Source organism: Loxodonta africana, chromosome 18 (genome assembly GCF_030014295.1).
Source record: "Loxodonta africana isolate mLoxAfr1 chromosome 18, mLoxAfr1.hap2, whole genome shotgun sequence".
In the NCBI taxonomy this organism is placed as follows: domain Eukaryota; kingdom Metazoa; phylum Chordata; class Mammalia; order Proboscidea; family Elephantidae; genus Loxodonta; species Loxodonta africana.
In genome coordinates, this window is record NC_087359.1 from 873700 (window position 1) to 896919 (window position 23220).

Below are 23220 nucleotides of genomic sequence, written 5' to 3' on the forward strand. Positions count from 1 at the left end.
CCTTACAATAACTCTGACCCTAATCCTCGCCCTAAACCTAATTCTAATTCTAACCCTGACCCTAAGCCTAACCTAACCTTAACCCTCTCTTTAAGCCTACCATAAACTTAAACCTAACCCTAACCCTTAACCCTAACCCTAGCCCTAACCCTAACCTTAACGGTAACACTTACCCAAAACCCTCACCTTCACAGTAAATGTAACTCTAACGCTTACCCTAACCCTGAACATAACCTTAACCTAAACCTAACTGAAACAGTAACCCTTAACCCTAACTCTAATCCTAATCCTTAGCCTCAAACTAACCTTAACCCTAAACCTAACCCTAACCACTGACCCTAACTCTAACCCTAACCCTAAGCCGAACCCTCACCCTTAACCAGAATTTCACCCTAAGCATAACGCTAAGCGTACCCTAACTTCATTCAAACCCGAACCCCAAGCAAAACTAACACTAACACTACACGTAACCCTAACCCTAAACCTAACCCTAACCCTGACTCTGACCTGAACCCAAACCCCTAACCCCAACCCTCTCGCTTAACATAAACTTCTCTGTAACCTTAACCCTAAAACTAAACGGAACACTAAATCTCCCCTAACCCTGACCGTACCATAAACGTAACCCTAACTCTAAACTCAAAACTAACCCTGACCCTAACTCTAACTCTAACCCTAATCCTAAGCCTAAAACTTACCCTACACACTCAGCTTAAATGGAAACCTAGCACTAACCCTCATCTGACCATCTAAACCTAATCTCAACCCTTAACCTAACCCTATCTATAACCTTCACCTAGCCCTAAACCTAAACATGACTTAACCCTAACACTAACCCTAACCCTAAATCTAAACCTAACCTTAACCCTAAACTTAATCCTAACCTAAGCTCTAACCCTAACCCCTAACGCTAACCCTAAGCTCAACCCTCACCCTTCAATTAAACTTGACCCCAGCCGTAGCCCTAACCCTAAACCGAACCCTAAACCTAACCCTAAACCTGACCTAACATTAACCCAAACACCTAACCCTAACCCTAAGCCTAATCCTAAACCTAACCCTAACCTTAACCCAAATGCCTAACCCTAACCGTAACCCTAACCCTCATCCTTAACCTAAACTTCACCCTAAACCTAAGGCTAACCCTAACCCTGAAACTAAAGCTAACCCTTAACTATCCCCTAACTCTTGCCCTGACCCTAAACCTAACGCTAACCCTAGCCCTAACAGTAACACCCTAAAACATCAGCTTAATGTAAACTTAACACTAACCCTCCCATGAACCCCTAACCCTAACCCTACCCCGCATCCTACACCTAACCCAGACCTAAACCTAACCCTTTCTCTAACCCTAAATTAACCCTAACCTTAACTCTACCCTAAACCTAACAATAACTCTAAACCTGACCATAACCATAATCCTAAACCCTAGCACTAACTCTAACTCTAAATCTAACCCTAAGCTAGCCCTACCCTTTACCGTAAACCTAGCCTTAACCCTAACCTTACCCCTACCCAAACCCTAACTCTATACCTAACCCGAACACTAACCTTAACCCTACTCTAACCTTAACCCTAACCCTGACTAGTAACTGAAACTTCACCCTAACCCTAAGCCTAACTCTAACTCTAACCCTAACCATAACAATTACCCTAAACCCTCGCCTTAACTGTAAACCTAACCCTAACCCTCATCCTAATCCTTAACCGTATCCCCAACCCTAAACCTAACGCTATCCCCAAACTTATCCCTAACCCTAACCCTAATACGAACAGTAACCCAAATCTAACCCTAACCCTAATATTAAAACTAAACTTAAACCTACCCTAACCATAAACCTAACCCTAAGACCCTAAACCTAACGTCTAACACCATCTATAATCCTAACCCTTATCATAACCCTCACCCTTAAGCTAAACTTCACACTAACCCTAAACCTAACCTAACGCTGACCCTAGACATAACGCCTAACCCTAACCGAACCCTGAACCTAGCCTTAACACTAACCTGAACACAAACCCAAACCCTAGCCCTCACCATAAAAATAACCCTCACCCTATCCTGAACTTCATCCAAACACTAACCATAACCTTAACCCTAAACCTAGACCTAACCCAAACCCTAACCTTAAACCTAACTCTAAGAATAACGCTAGTCCATCTGTAACCCTAAACTGAACACTTACAATAGCCCTGAACCTAACCCTAAAATAATCCTAATCCTAACCCTAGACCTAATCCTAACCCTACCCCTAACCTTTACCCTAAATAGAACACTAAGTCTAACCCTCAACATGGACCTAAACCTAATTCTTACCCTACACCTAACCCTAATCCTAAACCAAACCCTAACTCTGACTGTAACCCTAATCATAACAATTACCCTAAACCCTCACCTTAACTGTAAAACTAACCGTAACCCTCACCCTAAATCCTAACTGTATCCCACAACCCTAACCCTAATGCTATCCCTAACCCTATCCCTAACATTAACCTGAAACCCCTGAGCCCTAATGATAAACCTAACCCTAACACAAACCCTAACCCTAACACCAAAGCCTAGCAAAAACCTTAACCCTAACTCTCGCCCTAACTCTAACACTAACCCGAAACCGAATCATGAACCTAACCCTAACCCTAAACCAAACCTAACCATGACCAGAACCGCAAGGCCTAACCGGAACCCTCACCCAAACCCTAACCCTAAACTACACCTCTAACCCCTAACGCCGTATCATAACGATAATCCTAACCCTACCCAACCCTAACCCTAAAACTAACCCTCACCCCAACCACAAAGCCTAACACAACCATGACCCTAACCCTAAACGTAACCCTAAACTTAACCCTAACCTTAAATCTAACCCTAACCCTAAACCTGAACACAACCCCTGAACGTAACCCTAACCCTAAACATAACCTTAACACTAACCTGAGAACAAGCCCAAACCTTAGCCATAACCCTAACCCTCACCCTATCTTAAACTTCACCCTATCCCTAACCTAAAACTCACCCTGACTTTAACCCTAACCCTACCCATAAACCTAACCCTCACCTTAACCTTGGCCCACCTGTAACCCGAAACCTAACCCTTACAATAACTCTGACCCTAATCCTCGCCCTAAACCGAATTCTAATTCTAACCCTGACCCTAAGCCTAACCTAACCTTAACCCTCTCTTTAAGCCTACCATAAACTTAAACCTAACCCTAACCCTTAACCCTAACCCTAGCCCTAACCCTAACCTTAACGGTAACACTTACCCAAAACCCTCACCTTCACAGTAAATGTAACTCTAACTCTTACCCTAACCCTGAACATAACCTTAACCTAAACCTAACTGAAACAGTAACCCTTAACCCTAACTCTAATCCTAATCCTTAGCCTCAAACTCACCTTAACCCTAAACCTAACCCTAACCACTGACCCTAACTCTAACCCTAACCCTAAGCCGAACCCTCACCCTTAACCAGAATTTCACCCTAAGCATAACGCTAAGCGTACCCTAACTTCATTCAAACCCGAACCCCAAGCAAAACTAACACTAACACTACACGTAACCCTAACCCTAAACCTAACCCTAACCCTGACTCTGACCTGAACCCAAACCCCTAACCCCAACCCTCTCGCTTAACATAAACTTCTCTGTAACCTTAACCCTAAAACTAAACGTAACACTAAATCTCCCCTAACCCTGACCGTACCATAAACGTAACCCTAACTCTAAACTCAAAACTAACCCTGACCCTAACTCTAACTCTAACCCTAATCCTAAGCCTAAAACTTACCCTACACACTCAGCTTAAATGGAAACCTAGCACTAACCCTCATCTGACCATCTAAACCTAACCTCAACCCTTAACCTAACCCTAACTATAACCTTCACCTAGCCCTAAACCTAAACATGACTTAACCCTAACACTAACCCTAACCCTAAATCTAAACCTAACCTTAACCCTAAACTTAATCCTAACCTAAGCTCTAACCCTAACCCCTAACGCTAACCCTAAGCTCAACCCTCACCCTTCAATTAAACTTGACCCCAGCCGTAGCCCTAACCCTAAACCGAACCCTAAGCCGAACCCTAAACCTGACCTAACATTAACCCAAACACCTAACCCTAACCCTAAGCCTAATCCTAAACCTAACCCTAACCTTAACCCAAATGCCTAACCCTAACCGTAACCCTAACCCTCATCCTTAACCTAAACTTCACCCTAAACCTAAGGCTAACCCTAACCCTGAAACTAAAGCTAACCCTTAACTATCCCCTAACTCTTGCCCTGAACCTAAACCTAACGCTAACCCTAGCCCTAACAGTAACACCCTAAAACATCAGCTTAATGGAAACTTAACACTAACCCTCCCATGAACCCCTAACCCTAACCCTACCCCGCATCCTACACCTAACCCAGACCTAAACCTAACCCTTTCTCCAACCCTAAATTAACCCTAACCTTAACTCTACCCTAAACCTAACAATAACTCTAAACCTGACCATAACCATAATCCTAAACCCTAGCACTAACTCTAACTCTAAATCTAACCCTAAGCTAGCCCTACCCTTTACCGTAAACCTAGCCTTAACCCTAACCTTACCCCTACCCAAACCCTAACTCTATACCTAACCCGAACACTAACCTTAACCCTACTCTAACCTTAACCCTAACCCTGACTAGTAACTGAAACTTCACCCTAACCCTAAGCCTAACTCTAACTCTAACCCTAACCATAACAATTACCCTAAACCCTCGCCTTAACTGTAAACCTAACCCTAACCCTCACCCTAATCCTTAACCGTATCCCCAACCCTAAACCTAACGCTATCCCCAAACTTATCCCTAACCCTAACCCTAATACGAACAGTAACCCAAATCTAACCCTAACCCTAATATTAAAACTAAACTTAAACCTACCCTAACCATAAACCTAACCCTAAGACCCTAAACCTAACGTCTAACACCATCTATAATCCTAACCCTTATCATAACCCTCACCCTTAACCTAAACTTCACACTAATCCTAAACCTAACCTAACGCTGACCCTAGACATAACGCCTAACCCTAACCGAACCCTGAACCTAGCCTTAACACTAACCTGAACACAAACCCAAACCCTAGCCCTCACCATAAAAATAACCCTCACCCTATCCTGAACTTCATCCAAACACTAACCATAACCTTAACCCTAAACCTAGACCTAACCCAAACCCTAACCTTAAACCTAACTCTAAGAATAACGCTAGTCCATCTGTAACCCTAAACTGAACACTTACAATAGCCCTGAACCTAACCCTAAAATAATCCTAATCCTAACCCTAGACCTAATCCTAACCCTACCCCTAACCTTTACCCTAAATAGAACACTAAGTCTAACCCTCAACATGGACCTAAACCTAATTCTTACCCTACACCTAACCCTAATCCTAAACCAAACCCTAACTCTGACTGTAACCCTAATCATAACAATTACCCTAAACCCTCACCTTAACTGTAAAACTAACCGTAACCCTCACCCTAAATCCTAACTGTATCCCACAACCCTAACCCTAATGCTATCCCTAACCCTATCCCTAACATTAACCTGAAACCCCTGAGCCCTAATGATAAACCTAACCCTAACACAAACCCTAACCCTAACACCAAAGCCTAGCAAAAACCTTAACCCTAACTCTCGCCCTAACTCTAACACTAACCCGAAACCGAATCATAAACCTAACCCTAACCCTAAACCAAACCTAACCATGACCAGAACCGCAAGGCCTAACCGGAACCCTCACCCAAACCCTAACCCTAAACTACACCTCTAACCCCTAACGCCGTATCATAACGATAATCCTAACCCTACCCAACCCTAACCCTAAAACTAACCCTCACCCCAACCACAAAGCCTAACACAACCATGACCCTAACCCTAAACGTAACCCTAAACTTAACCCTAACCTTAAATCTAACCCTAACCCTAAACCTGAACACAACCCCTGAACGTAACCCTAACCCTAAACATAACCTTAACACTAACCCGAGAACAAGCCCAAACCTTAGCCATAACCCTAACCCTCACCCTATCTTAAACTTCAGCGTATCCCTAACCTAAAACTCACCCTGACTTTAACCCTAACCCTACCCATAAACCTAACCCTCACCTTAACCTTGGCCCACCTGTAACCCGAAACGTAACCCTTACAATAACTCTGACCCTAATCCTCGCCCTAAACCTAATTCTAATTCTAACCCTGACCCTAAGCCTAACCTAACCTTAACCCTCTCTTTAAGCCTACCATAAACTTAAACCTAACCCTAACCCTTAACCCTAACCCTAGCCCTAACCCTAACCTTAACGGTAACACTTACCCAAAACCCTCACCTTCACAGTAAATGTAACTCTAACTCTTACCCTAACCCTGAACATAACCTTAACCTAAACCTAACTGAAACAGTAACCCTTAACCCTAACTCTAATCCTAATCCTTAGCCTCAAACTAACCTTAACCCTAAACCTAACCCTAACCACTGACCCTAACTCTAACCCTAACCCTAAGCCGAACCCTCACCCTTAACCAGAATTTCACCCTAAGCATAACGCTAAGCGTACCCTAACTTCATTCAAACCCGAACCCCAAGCAAAACTAACACTAACACTACACGTAACCCTAACCCTAAACCTAACCCTAACCCTGACTCTGACCTGAACCCAAACCCCTAACCCCAACCCTCTCGCTTAACATAAACTTCTCTGTAACCTTAACCCTAAAACTAAACGGAACACTAAATCTCCCCTAACCCTGACCGTACCATAAACGTAACCCTAACTCTAAACTCAAAACTAACCCTGACCCTAACTCTAACTCTAACCCTAATCCTAAGCCTAAAACTTACCCTACACACTCAGCTTAAATGGAAACCTAGCACTAACCCTCATCTTACCATCTAAACCTAACCTCAACCCTTAACCTAACCCTATCTATAACCTTCACCTAGCCCTAAACCTAAACATGACTTAACCCTAACACTAACCCTAACCCTAAATCTACACCTAACCTTAACCCTAAACTTAATCCTAACCTAAGCTCTAACCCTAACCCCTAATGCTAACCCTAAGCTCAACCCTCACCCTTCAATTAAACTTGACCCCAGCCGTAGCCCTAACCCTAAACCGAACCCTAAACCTAACCCTAAACCTGACCTAACATTAACCCAAACACCTAACCCTAACCCTAAGCCTAATCCTAAACCTAACTCTAACCTTAACCCAAATGCCTAACCCTAACCGTAACCCTAACCCTCATCCTTAACCTAAACTTCACCCTAAACCTAAGGCTAACCCTAACCCTGAAACTAAAGCTAACCCTTAACTATCCCCTAACTCTTGCCCTGAACCTAAACCTAATGCTAACCCTAGCCCTAACAGTAACACCCTAAAACATCAGCTTAATGGAAACTTAACACTAACCCTCCCATGAACCCCTAACCCTAACCCTACCCCGCATCCTACACCTAACCCAGACCTAAACCTAACCCTTTCTCTAACCCTAAATTAACCCTAACCTTAACTCTACCCTAAACCTAACAATAACTCTAAACCTGACCATAACCATAATCCTAAACCCTAGCACTAACTCTAACTCTAAATCTAACCCTAAGCTAGCCCTACCCTTTACCGTAAACCTAGCCTTAACCCTAACCTTACCCCTACCCAAACCCTAACTCTATACCTAACCCGAACACTAACCTTAACCCTACTCTAACCTTAACCCTAACCCTGACTATCAACTGAAACTTCACCCTAACCCTAAGCCTAACTCTAACTCTAACCCTAACCATAACAATTACCCTAAACCCTCGCCTTAACTGTAAACCTAACCCTAACCCTCACCCTAATCCTTAACCGTATCCCCAACCCTAAAGCTAACGCTATCCCCAAACTTATCCCTAACCCTAACCCTAATACGAACAGTAACCCAAATCTAACCCTAACCCTAATATTAAACCGAAACTTAAACCTACCCTAACCATAAACCTAACCCTAAGACCCTAAACCTAACGTCTAACACCATCTATAATCCTAACCCTTATCATAACCCTCACCCTTAACCTAAACTTCACACTAATCCTAAACCTAACCTAACGCTGACCCTAGACATAACGCCTAACCCTAACCGAACCCTGAACCTATCCTTAACACTAACCTGAACACAAACCCAAACCCTAGCCCTCACCATAAAAATAACCCTCACCCTATCCTGAACTTCATCCAAACACTAACCATAACCTTAACCCTAAACCTAGACCTAACCCAAACCCTAACCTTAAACCTAACTCTAAGAATAACGCTAGTCCATCTGTAACCCTAAACTGAACACTTACAATAGCCCTGAACCTAACCCTAAAATAATCCTAATCCTAACCCTAGACCTAATCCTAACCCTACCCCTAACCTTTACCCTAAATAGAACACTAAGTCTAACCCTCAACATGGACCTAAACCTAATTCTTACCCTACACCTAACCCTAATCCTAAACCAAATCCTAACTCTGACTGTAACCCTAATCATAACAATTACCCTAAACCCTCACCTTAACTGTAAAACTAACCGTAACCCTCACCCTAAATCCTAACTGTATCCCACAACCCTAACCCTAATGCTATCCCTAACCCTATCCCTAACATTAACCTGAAACCCCTGAGCCCTAATGATAAACCTAACCCTAACACAAACCCTAACCCTAACACCAAAGCCTAGCAAAAACCTTAACCCTAACTCTCGCCCTAACTCTAACACTAACCCGAAACCGAATCATGAACCTAACCCTAACCCTAAACCAAACCTAACCATGACCAGAACCGCAAGGCCTAACCGGAACCCTCACCCAACCCTAACCCTAAACTACACCTCTGACCCCTAACGCCTTATCATAACGATAATCCTAACCCTACCCAACCCTAACCCTAAAACTAACCCTCACCCCAACCACAAAGCCTAACACAACCATGACCCTAACCCTAAACGTAACACTAAACTTAACCCTAACCTTAAATCTAACCCTAACCCTAAACCTGAACACAACCCCTGAACGTAACCCTAACCCTAAACATAACCTTAACACTAACCCGGGAACAAGCCCAAACCTTAGCCATAACCCTAAGCCTCACCCTATCTTAAACTTCACCCTATCCCTAACCTAAAACTCACCCTGACTTTAACCCTAACCCTACCCATAAACCTAACCCTCACCTTAACCTTGGCCCACCTGTAACCCGAAACCTAACCCTTACAATAACTCTGACCCTAATCCTCGCCCTAAACCGAATTCTAATTCTAACCCTGACCCTAAGCCTAACCTAACCTTAACCCTCTCTTTAAGCCTACCATAAACTTAAACCTAACCCTAACCCTTAACCCTAACCCTAGCCCTAACCCTAACCTTAACGGTAACACTTACCCAAAACCCTCACCTTCACAGTAAATGTAACTCTAACTCTTACCCTAACCCTGAACATAACCTTAACCTAAACCTAACTGAAACAGTAACCCTTAACCCTAACTCTAATCCTAATCCTTAGCCTCAAACTCACCTTAACCCTAAACCTAACCCTAACCACTGACCCTAACTCTAACCCTAACCCTAAGCCGAACCCTCACCCTTAACCAGAATTTCACCCTAAGCATAACGCTAAGCGTACCCTAACTTCATTCAAACCCGAACCCCAAGCAAAACTAACACTAACACTACACGTAACCCTAACCCTAAACCTAACCCTAACCCTGACTCTGACCTGAACCCAAACCCCTAACCCCAACCCTCTCGCTTAACATAAACTTCTCTGTAACCTTAACCCTAAAACTAAACGGAACACTAAATCTCCCCTAACCCTGACCGTACCATAAACGTAACCCTAACTCTAAACTCAAAACTAACCCTGACCCTAACTCTAACTCTAACCCTAATCCTAAGCCTAAAACTTACCCTACACACTCAGCTTAAATGGAAACCTAGCACTAACCCTCATCTGACCATCTAAACCTAACCTCAACCCTTAACCTAACCCTATCTGTAACCTTCACCTAGCCCTAAACCTAAACATGACTTAACCCTAACACTAACCCTAACCCTAAATCTAAACCTAACCTTAACCCTAAACTTAATCCTAACCTAAGCTCTAACCCTAACCCCTAACGCTAACCCTAAGCTCAACCCTCACCCTTCAATTAAACTTGACCCCAGCCGTAGCCCTAACCCTAAACCGAACCCTAAACCTAACCCTAAACCTGACCTAACATTAACCCAAACACCTAACCCTAACCCTAAGCCTAATCCTAAACCTAACCCTAACCTTAACCCAAATGCCTAACCCTAACCGTAACCCTAACCCTCATCCTTAACCTAAACTTCACCCTAAACCTAAGGCTAACCCTAACCCTGAAACTAAAGCTAACCCTTAACTATCCCCTAACTCTTGCCCTGACCCTAAACCTAACGCTAACCCTAGCCCTAACAGTAACACCCTAAAACATCAGCTTAATGTAAACTTAACACTAACCCTCCCATGAACCCCTAACCCTAACCCTACCCCGCATCCTACACCTAACTCAGACCTAAACCTAACCCTTTCTCCAACCCTAAATTAACCCTAACCTTAACTCTACCCTAAACCTAACAATAACTCTAAACCTGACCATAACCATAATCCTAAACCCTAGCACTAACTCTAACTCTAAATCTAACCCTAAGCTAGCCCTACCCTTTACCGTAAACCTAGCCTTAACCCTAACCTTACCCCTACCCAAACCCTAACTCTATACCTAACCCGAACACTAACCTTAACCCTACTCTAACCTTAACCCTAACCCTGACTAGTAACTGAAACTTCACCCTAACCCTAAGCCTAACTCTAACTCTAACCCTAACCATAACAATTACCCTAAACCCTCGCCTTAACTGTAAACCTAACCCTAACCCTCACCCTAATCCTTAACCGTATCCCCAACCCTAAACCTAACGCTATCCCCAAACTTATCCCTAACCCTAACCCTAATACGAACAGTAACCCAAATCTAACCCTAACCCTAATATTAAAACTAAACTTAAACCTACCCTAACCATAAACCTAACCCTAAGACCCTAAACCTAACGTCTAACACCATCTATAATCCTAACCCTTATCATAACCCTCACCCTTAACCTAAACTTCACACTAATCCTAAACCTAACCTAACGCTGACCCTAGACATAACGCCTAACCCTAACCGAACCCTGAACCTATCCTTAACACTAACCTGAACACAAACCCAAACCCTAGCCCTCACCATAAAAATAACCCTCACCCTATCCTGAACTTCATCCAAACACTAACCATAACCTTAACCCTAAACCTAGACCTAACCCAAACCCTAACCTTAAACCTAACTCTAAGAATAACGCTAGTCCATCTGTAACCCTAAACTGAACACTTACAATAGCCCTGAACCTAACCCTAAAATAATCCTAATCCTAACCCTAGACCTAATCCTAACCCTACCCCTAACCTTTACCCTAAATAGAACACTAAGTCTAACCCTCAACATGGACCTAAACCTAATTCTTACCCTACACCTAACCCTAATCCTAAACCAAACCCTAACTCTGACTGTAACCCTAATCATAACAATTACCCTAAACCCTCACCTTAACTGTAAAACTAACCGTAACCCTCACCCTAAATCCTAACTGTATCCCACAACCCTAACCCTAATGCTATCCCTAACCCTATCCCTAACATTAACCTGAAACCCCTGAGCCCTAATGATAAACCTAACCCTAACACAAACCCTAACCCTAACACCAAAGCCTAGCAAAAACCTTAACCCTAACTCTCGCCCTAACTCTAACACTAACCCGAAACCGAATCATGAACCTAACCCTAACCCTAAACCAAACCTAACCATGACCAGAACCGCAAGGCCTAACCGGAACCCTCACCCAAACCCTAACCCTAAACTACACCTCTGACCCCTAACGCCTTATCATAACGATAATCCTAACCCTACCCAACCCTAACCCTAAAACTAACCCTCACCCCAACCACAAAGCCTAACACAACCATGACCCTAACCCTAAACGTAACACTAAACTTAACCCTAACCTTAAATCTAACCCTAACCCTAAACCTGAACACAACCCCTGAACGTAACCCTAACCCTAAACATAACCTTAACACTAACCCGAGAACAAGCCCAAACCTTAGCCATAACCCTAAGCCTCACCCTATCTTAAACTTCACCCTATCCCTAACCTAAAACTCACCCTGACTTTAACCCTAACCCTACCCATAAACCTAACCCTCACCTTAACCTTGGCCCACCTGTAACCCGAAACCTAACCCTTACAATAACTCTGACCCTAATCCTCGCCCTAAACCTAATTCTAATTCTAACCCTGACCCTAAGCCTAACCTAACCTTAACCCTCTCTTTAAGCCTACCATAAACTTAAACCTAACCCTAACCCTTAACCCTAACCCTAGCCCTAACCCTAACCTTAACGGTAACACTTACCCAAAACCCTCACCTTCACAGTAAATGTAACTCTAACTCTTACCCTAACCCTGAACATAACCTTAACCTAAACCTAACTGAAACAGTGACCCTTAACCCTAACTCTAATCCTAATCCTTAGCCTCAAACTAACCTTAACCCCAAACCTAACCCTAACCACTGACCCTAACTCTAACCCTAACCCTAAGCCGAACCCTCACCCTTAACCAGAATTTCACCCTAAGCATAACGCTAAGCGTACCCTAACTTCATTCAAACCCGAACCCCAAGCAAAACTAACACTAACACTACACGTAACCCTAACCCTAAACCTAACCCTAACCCTGACTCTGACCTGAACCCAAACCCCTAACCCCAACCCTCTCGCTTAACATAAACTTCTCTGTAACCTTAACCCTAAAACTAAACGGAACACTAAATCTCCCCTAACCCTGACCGTACCATAAACGTAACCCTAACTCTAAACTCAAAACTAACCCTGACCCTAACTCTAACTCTAACCCTAATCCTAAGCCTAAAACTTACCCTACACACTCAGCTTAAATGGAAACCTAGCACTAACCCTCATCTTACCATCTAAACCTAACCTCAACCCTTAACCTAACCCTATCTATAACCTTCACCTAGCCCTAAACCTAAACATGACTTAACCCTAACACTAACCCTAACCCTAAATCTACACCTAACCTTAACCCTAAACTTAATCCTAACCTAAGCTCTAACCCTAACCCCTAATGCTAACCCTAAGCTCAACCCTCACCCTTCAATTAAACTTGACCCCAGCCGTAGCCCTAACCCTAAACCGAACCCTAAACCTAACCCTAAACCTGACCTAACATTAACCCAAACACCTAACCCTAACCCTAAGCCTAATCCTAAACCTAACTCTAACCTTAACCCAAATGCCTAACCCTAACCGTAACCCTAACCCTCATCCTTAACCTAAACTTCACCCTAAACCTAAGGCTAACCCTAACCCTGAAACTAAAGCTAACCCTTAACTATCCCCTAACTCTTGCCCTGAACCTAAACCTAACGCTAACCCTAGCCCTAACAGTAACACCCTAAAACATCAGCTTAATGGAAACTTAACACTAACCCTCCCATGAACCCCTAACCCTAACCCTACCCCGCATCCTACACCTAACCCAGACCTAAACCTAACCCTTTCTCTAACCCTAAATTAACCCTAACCTTAACTCTACCCTAAACCTAACAATAACTCTAAACCTGACCATAACCATAATCCTAAACCCTAGCACTAACTCTAACTCTAAATCTAACCCTAAGCTAGCCCTACCCTTTACCGTAAACCTAGCCTTAACCCTAACCTTACCCCTACCCAAACCCTAACTCTATACCTAACCCGAACACTAACCTTAACCCTACTCTAACCTTAACCCTAACCCTGACTATCAACTGAAACTTCACCCTAACCCTAAGCCTAACTCTAACTCTAACCCTAACCATAACAATTACCCTAAACCCTCGCCTTAACTGTAAACCTAACCCTAACCCTCACCCTAATCCTTAACCGTATCCCCAACCCTAAAGCTAACGCTATCCCCAAACTTATCCCTAACCCTAACCCTAATACGAACAGTAACCCAAATCTAACCCTAACCCTAATATTAAACCGAAACTTAAACCTACCCTAACCATAAACCTAACCCTAAGACCCTAAACCTAACGTCTAACACCATCTATAATCCTAACCCTTATCATAACCCTCACCCTTAACCTAAACTTCACACTAATCCTAAACCTAACCTAACGCTGACCCTAGACATAACGCCTAACCCTAACCGAACCCTGAACCTATCCTTAACACTAACCTGAACACAAACCCAAACCCTAGCCCTCACCATAAAAATAACCCTCACCCTATCCTGAACTTCATCCAAACACTAACCATAACCTTAACCCTAAACCTAGACCTAACCCAAACCCTAACCTTAAACCTAACTCTAAGAATAACGCTAGTCCATCTGTAACCCTAAACTGAACACTTACAATAGCCCTGAACCTAACCCTAAAATAATCCTAATCCTAACCCTAGACCTAATCCTAACCCTACCCCTAACCTTTACCCTAAATAGAACACTAAGTCTAACCCTCAACATGGACCTAAACCTAATTCTTACCCTACACCTAACCCTAATCCTAAACCAAATCCTAACTCTGACTGTAACCCTAATCATAACAATTACCCTAAACCCTCACCTTAACTGTAAAACTAACCGTAACCCTCACCCTAAATCCTAACTGTATCCCACAACCCTAACCCTAATGCTATCCCTAACCCTATCCCTAACATTAACCTGAAACCCCTGAGCCCTAATGATAAACCTAACCCTAACACAAACCCTAACCCTAACACCAAAGCCTAGCAAAAACCTTAACCCTAACTCTCGCCCTAACTCTAACACTAACCCGAAACCGAATCATGAACCTAACCCTAACCCTAAACCAAACCTAACCATGACCAGAACCGCAAGGCCTAACCGGAACCCTCACCCAACCCTAACCCTAAACTACACCTCTGACCCCTAACGCCTTATCATAACGATAATCCTAACCCTACCCAACCCTAACCCTAAAACTAACCCTCACCCCAACCACAAAGCCTAACACAACCATGACCCTAACCCTAAACGTAACCCTAAACTTAACCCTAACCTTAAATCTAACCCTAACCCTAAACCTGAACACAACCCCTGAACGTAACCCTAACCCTAAACATAACCTTAACACTAACCTGAAAACAAGCCCAAACCTTAGCCATAACCCTAAGCCTCACCCTATCTTAAACTTCACCCTATCCCTAACCTAAAACTCACCCTGACTTTAACCCTAACCCTACCCATAAACCTAACCCTCACCTTAACCTTGGCCCACCTGTAACCCGAAACCTAACCCTTACAATAACTCTGACCCTAATCCTCGCCCTAAACCTAATTCTAATTCTAACCCTGACCCTAAGCCTAACCTAACCTTAACCCTCTCTTTAAGCCTACCATAAACTTAAACCTAACCCTAACCCTTAACCCTAACCCTAGCCCTAACCCTAACCTTAACGGTAACACTTACCCAAAACCCTCACCTTCACAGTAAATGTAACTCTAACTCTTACCCTAACCCTAAACATAACCTTAACCTAAACCTAACTGAAACAGTAACCCTTAACCCTAACTCTAATCCTAATCCTTAGCCTCAAACTCACCTTAACCCTAAACCTAACCCTAACCACTGACCCTAACTCTAACCCTAACCCTAAGCCGAACCCTCACCCTTAACCAGAATTTCACCCTAAGCATAACGCTAAGCGTACCCTAACTTCATTCAAACCCGAACCCCAAGCAAAACTAACACTAACACTACACGTAACCCTAACCCTAACCCTAACCCTGACTCTGACCTGAACCCAAACCCCTAACCCCAACCCTCTCGCTTAACATAAACTTCTCTGTAACCTTAACCCTAAAACTAAACGGAACACTATATCTCCCCTAACCCTGACCGTACCATAAACGTAACCCTAACTCTAAACTCAAAACTAACCCTGACCCTAACTCTAACTCTAACCCTAATCCTAAGCCTAAAACTTACCCTACACACTCAGCTTAAGTGGAAACCTAGCACTAACCATCATCTTACCATCTAAACCTAACCTCAACCCTTAACCTAACCCTATCTATAACCTTCACCTGGCCCTAAACCTAAACATGACTTAACCCTAACACTAACCCTAACCCTAAATCTAAACCTAACCTTAACTCTAAACTTAATCCTAACCTAAGCTCTAACCCTAACCCCTAACGCTAACCCTAAGCTCAACCCTCACCCTTCAATTAAACTTGACCCCAGCCGTAGCCCTAACCCTAAACCGAACCCTAAACCTAACCCTAAACCTGACCTAACATTAACCCAAACACCTAACCCTAACCCTAAGCCTAATCCTAAACCTAACCCTAACCTTAACCCAAATGCCTAACCCTAACCGTAACCCTAACCCTCATCCTTAACCTAAACTTCACCCTAAACCTAAGGCTAACCCTAACCCTGAAACTAAAGCTAACCCTTAACTATCCCCTAACTCTTGCCCTGAACCTAAACCTAACGCTAACCCTAGCCCTAACAGTAACACCCTAAAACATCAGCTTAATGGAAACTTAACACTAACCCTCCCATGAACCCCTAACCCTAACCCTACCCCGCATCCTACACCTAACCCAGACCTAAACCTAACCCTTTCTCTAACCCTAAATTAACCCTAACCTTAACTCTACCCTAAACCTAACAATAACTCTAAACCTGACCATAACCATAATCCTAAACCCTAGCACTAACTCTAACTCTAAATCTAACCCTAAGCTAGCCCTACCCTTTACCGTAAACCTAGCCTTAACCCTAACCTTACCCCTACCCAAACCCTAACTCTATACCTAACCCGAACACTAACCTTAACCCTACTCTAACCTTAACCCTAACCCTGACTATCAACTGAAACTTCACCCTAACCCTAAGCCTAACTCTAACTCTAACCCTAACCATAACAATTACCCTAAACCCTCGCCTTAACTGTAAACCTAACCCTAACCCTCACCCTAATCCTTAACCGTATCCCCAACCCTAAAGCTAACGCTATCCCCAAACTTATCCCTAACCCTAACCCTAATACGAACAGTAACCCAAATCTAACCCTAACCCTAATATTAAACCGAAACTTAAACCTACCCTAACCATAAACCTAACCCTAAGACCCTAAACCTAACGTCTAACACCATCTATAATCCTAACCCTTATCATAACCCTCACCCTTAACCTAAACTTCACACTAATCCTAAACCTAACCTAACGCTGACCCTAGACATAACGCCTAACCCTAACCGAACCCTGAACCTATCCTTAACACTAACCTGAACACAAACCCAAACCCTAGCCCTCACCATAAAAATAACCCTCACCCTATCCTGAACTTCATCCAAACACTAACCATAACCTTAACCCTAAACCTAGACCTAACCCAAACCCTAACCTTAAACCTAACTCTAAGAATAACGCTAGTCCATCTGTAACCCTAAACTGAACACTTACAATAGCCCTGAACCTAACCCTAAAATAATCCTAATCCTAACCCTAGACCTAATCCTAACCCTACCCCTAACCTTTACCCTAAATAGAACACTAAGTCTAACCCTCAACATGGACCTAAACCTAATTCTTACCCTACACCTAACCCTAATCCTAAACCAAATCCTAACTCTGACTGTAACCCTAATCATAACAATTACCCTAAACCCTCACCTTAACTGTAAAACTAACCGTAACCCTCACCCTAAATCCTAACTGTATCCCACAACCCTAACCCTAATGCTATCCCTAACCCTATCCCTAACATTAACCTGAAACCCCTGAGCCCTAATGATAAACCTAACCCTAACACAAACCCTAACCCTAACACCAAAGCCTAGCAAAAACCTTAACCCTAACTCTCGCCCTAACTCTAACACTAACCCGAAACCGAATCATGAACCTAACCCTAACCCTAAACCAAACCTAACCATGACCAGAACCGCAAGGCCTAACCGGAACCCTCACCCAACCCTAACCCTAAACTACACCTCTGACCCCTAACGCCTTATCATAACGATAATCCTAACCCTACCCAACCCTAACCCTAAAACTAACCCTCACCCCAACCACAAAGCCTAACACAACCATGACCCTAACCCTAAACGTAACCCTAAACTTAACCCTAACCTTAAATCTAACCCTAACCCTAAACCTGAACACAACCCCTGAACGTAACCCTAACCCTAAACATAACCTTAACACTAACCTGAAAACAAGCCCAAACCTTAGCCATAACCCTAAGCCTCACCCTATCTTAAACTTCACCCTATCCCTAACCTAAAACTCACCCTGACTTTAACCCTAACCCTACCCATAAACCTAACCCTCACCTTAACCTTGGCCCACCTGTAACCCGAAACCTAACCCTTACAATAACTCTGACCCTAATCCTCGCCCTAAACCTAATTCTAATTCTAACCCTGACCCTAAGCCTAACCTAACCTTAACCCTCTCTTTAAGCCTACCATAAACTTAAACCTAACCCTAACCCTTAACCCTAACCCTAGCCCTAACCCTAACCTTAACGGTAACACTTACCCAAAACCCTCACCTTCACAGTAAATGTAACTCTAACTCTTACCCTAACCCTAAACATAACCTTAACCTAAACCTAACTGAAACAGTAACCCTTAACCCTAACTCTAATCCTAATCCTTAGCCTCAAACTCACCTTAACCCTAAACCTAACCCTAACCACTGACCCTAACTCTAACCCTAACCCTAAGCCGAACCCTCACCCTTAACCAGAATTTCACCCTAAGCATAACGCTAAGCGTACCCTAACTTCATTCAAACCCGAACCCCAAGCAAAACTAACACTAACACTACACGTAACCCTAACCCTAACCCTAACCCTGACTCTGACCTGAACCCAAACCCCTAACCCCAACCCTCTCGCTTAACATAAACTTCTCTGTAACCTTAACCCTAAAACTAAACGGAACACTATATCTCCCCTAACCCTGACCGTACCATAAACGTAACCCTAACTCTAAACTCAAAACTAACCCTGACCCTAACTCTAACTCTAACCCTAATCCTAAGCCTAAAACTTACCCTACACACTCAGCTTAAGTGGAAACCTAGCACTAACCATCATCTTACCATCTAAACCTAACCTCAACCCTTAACCTAACCCTATCTATAACCTTCACCTGGCCCTAAACCTAAACATGACTTAACCCTAACACTAACCCTAACCCTAAATCTAAACCTAACCTTAACTCTAAACTTAATCCTAACCTAAGCTCTAACCCTAACCCCTAACGCTAACCCTAAGCTCAACCCTCACCCTTCAATTAAACTTGACCCCAGCCGTAGCCCTAACCCTAAACCGAACCCTAAACCTAACCCTAAACCTGACCTAACATTAACCCAAACACCTAACCCTAACCCTAAGCCTAATCCTAAACCTAACCCTAACCTTAACCCAAATGCCTAACCCTAACCGTAACCCTAACCCTCATCCTTAACCTAAACTTCACCCTAAACCTAAGGCTAACCCTAACCCTGAAACTAAAGCTAACCCTTAACTATCCCCTAACTCTTGCCCTGAACCTAAACCTAACGCTAACCCTAGCCCTAACAGTAACACCCTAAAACATCAGCTTAATGGAAACTTAACACTAACCCTCCCATGAACCCCTAACCCTAACCCTACCCCGCATCCTACACCTAACCCAGACCTAAACCTAACCCTTTCTCTAACCCTAAATTAACCCTAACCTTAACTCTACCCTAAACCTAACAATAACTCTAAACCTGACCATAACCATAATCCTAAACCCTAGCACTAACTCTAACTCTAAATCTAACCCTAAGCTAGCCCTACCCTTTACCGTAAACCTAGCCTTAACCCTAACCTTACCCCTACCCAAACCCTAACTCTATACCTAACCCGAACACTAACCTTAACCCTACTCTAACCTTAACCCTAACCCTGACTATCAACTGAAACTTCACCCTAACCCTAAGCCTAACTCTAACTCTAGCCCTAACCATAACAATTACCCTAAACCCTCGCCTTAACTGTAAACCTAACCCTAACCCTCACCCTAATCCTTAACCGTATCCCCAACCCTAAAGCTAAAGCTATCCCCAAACTTATCCCTAACCCTAACCCTAATACGAACAGTAACCCAAATCTAACCCTAACCCTAATATTAAACCGAAACTTAAACCTACCCTAACCATAAACCTAACCCTAAGACCCTAAACCTAACGTCTAACACCATCTATAATCCTAACCCTTATCATAACCCTCACCCTTAACCTAAACTTCACACTAATCCTAAACCTAACCTAACGCTGACCCTAGACATAACGCCTAACCCTAACCGAACCCTGAACCTATCCTTAACACTAACCTGAACACAAACCCAAACCCTAGCCCTCACCATAAAAATAACCCTCACCCTATCCTGAACTTCATCCAAACACTAACCATAACCTTAACCCTAAACCTAGACCTAACCCAAACCCTAACCTTAAACCTAACTCTAAGAATAACGCTAGTCCATCTGTAACCCTAAACTGAACACTTACAATAGCCCTGAACCTAACCCTAAAATAATCCTAATCCTAACCCTAGACCTAATCCTAACCCTACCCCTAACCTTTACCCTAAATAGAACACTAAGTCTAACCCTCAACATGGACCTAAACCTAATTCTTACCCTACACCTAACCCTAATCCTAAACCAAATCCTAACTCTGACTGTAACCCTAATCATAACAATTACCCTAAACCCTCACCTTAACTGTAAAACTAACCGTAACCCTCACCCTAAATCCTAACTGTATCCCACAACCCTAACCCTAATGCTATCCCTAACCCTATCCCTAACATTAACCTGAAACCCCTGAGCCCTAATGATAAACCTAACCCTAACACAAACCCTAACCCTAACACCAAAGCCTAGCAAAAACCTTAACCCTAACTCTCGCCCTAACTCTAACACTAACCCGAAACCGAATCATGAACCTAACCCTAACCCTAAACCAAACCTAACCATGACCAGAACCGCAAGGCCTAACCGGAACCCTCACCCAACCCTAACCCTAAACTACACCTCTGACCCCTAACGCCTTATCATAACGATAATCCTAACCCTACCCAACCCTAACCCTAAAACTAACCCTCACCCCAACCACAAAGCCTAACACAACCATGACCCTAACCCTAAACGTAACCCTAAACTTAACCCTAACCTTAAATCTAACCCTAACCCTAAACCTGAACACAACCCCTGAACGTAACCCTAACCCTAAACATAACCTTAACACTAACCTGAGAACAAGCCCAAACCTTAGCCATAACCCTAAGCCTCACCCTATCTTAAACTTCACCCTATCCCTAACCTAAAACTCACCCTGACTTTAACCCTAACCCTACCCATAAACCTAACCCTCACCTTAACCTTGGCCCACCTGTAACCCGAAACCTAACCCTTACAATAACTCTGACCCTAATCCTCGCCCTAAACCGAATTCTAATTCTAACCCTGACCCTAAGCCTAACCTAACCTTAACCCTCTCTTTAAGCCTACCATAAACTTAAACCTAACCCTAACCCTTAACCCTAACCCTAGCCCTAACCCTAACCTTAACGGTAACACTTACCCAAAACCCTCACCTTCACAGTAAATGTAACTCTAACTCTTACCCTAACCCTAAACATAACCTTAACCTAAACCTAACTGAAACAGTAACCCTTAACCCTAACTCTAATCCTAATCCTTAGCCTCAAACTCACCTTAACCCTAAACCTAACCCTAACCACTGACCCTAACTCTAACCCTAACCCTAAGCCGAACCCTCACCCTTAACCAGAATTTCACCCTAAGCATAACGCTAAGCGTACCCTAACTTCATTCAAACCCGAACCCCAAGCAAAACTAACACTAACACTACACGTAACCCTAACCCTAACCCTAACCCTGACTCTGACCTGAACCCAAACCCCTAACCCCAACCCTCTCGCTTAACATAAACTTCTCTGTAACCTTAACCCTAAAACTAAACGGAACACTAAATCTCCCCTAACCCTGACCGTACCATAAACGTAACCCTAACTCTAAACTCAAAACTAACCCTGACCCTAACTCTAACTCTAACCCTAATCCTAAGCCTAAAACTTACCCTACACACTCAGCTTAAGTGGAAACCTAGCACTAACCATCATCTTACCATCTAAACCTAACCTCAACCCTTAACCTAACCCTATCTATAACCTTCACCTGGCCCTAAACCTAAACATGACTTAACCCTAACACTAACCCTAACCCTAAATCTAAACCTAACCTTAACTCTAAACTTAATCCTAACCTAAGCTCTAACCCTAACCCCTAACGCTAACCCTAAGCTCAACCCTCACCCTTCAATTAAACTTGACCCCAGCCGTAGCCCTAACCCTAAACCGAACCCTAAACCTAACCCTAAACCTGACCTAACATTAACCCAAACACCTAACCCTAACCCTAAGCCTAATCCTAAACCTAACCCTAACCTTAACCCAAATGCCTAACCCTAACCGTAACCCTAACCCTCATCCTTAACCTAAACTTCACCCTAAACCTAAGGCTAACCCTAACCCTGAAACTAAAGCTAACCCTTAACTATCCCCTAACTCTTGCCCTGACCCTAAACCTAACGCTAACCCTAGCCCTAACAGTAACACCCTAAAACATCAGCTTAATGTAAACTTAACACTAACCCTCCCATGAACCCCTAACCCTAACCCTACCCCGCATCCTACACCTAACCCAGACCTAAACCTAACCCTTTCTCTAACCCTAAATTAACCCTAACCTTAACTCTACCCTAAACCTAACAATAACTCTAAACCTGACCATAACCATAATCCTAAACCCTAGCACTAACTCTAACTCTAAATCTAACCCTAAGCTAGCCCTACCCTTTACCGTAAACCTAGCCTTAACCCTAACCTTACCCCTACCCAAACCCTAACTCTATACCTAACCCGAACACTAACCTTAACCCTACTCTAACCTTAACCCTAACCCTGACTATCAACTGAAACTTCACC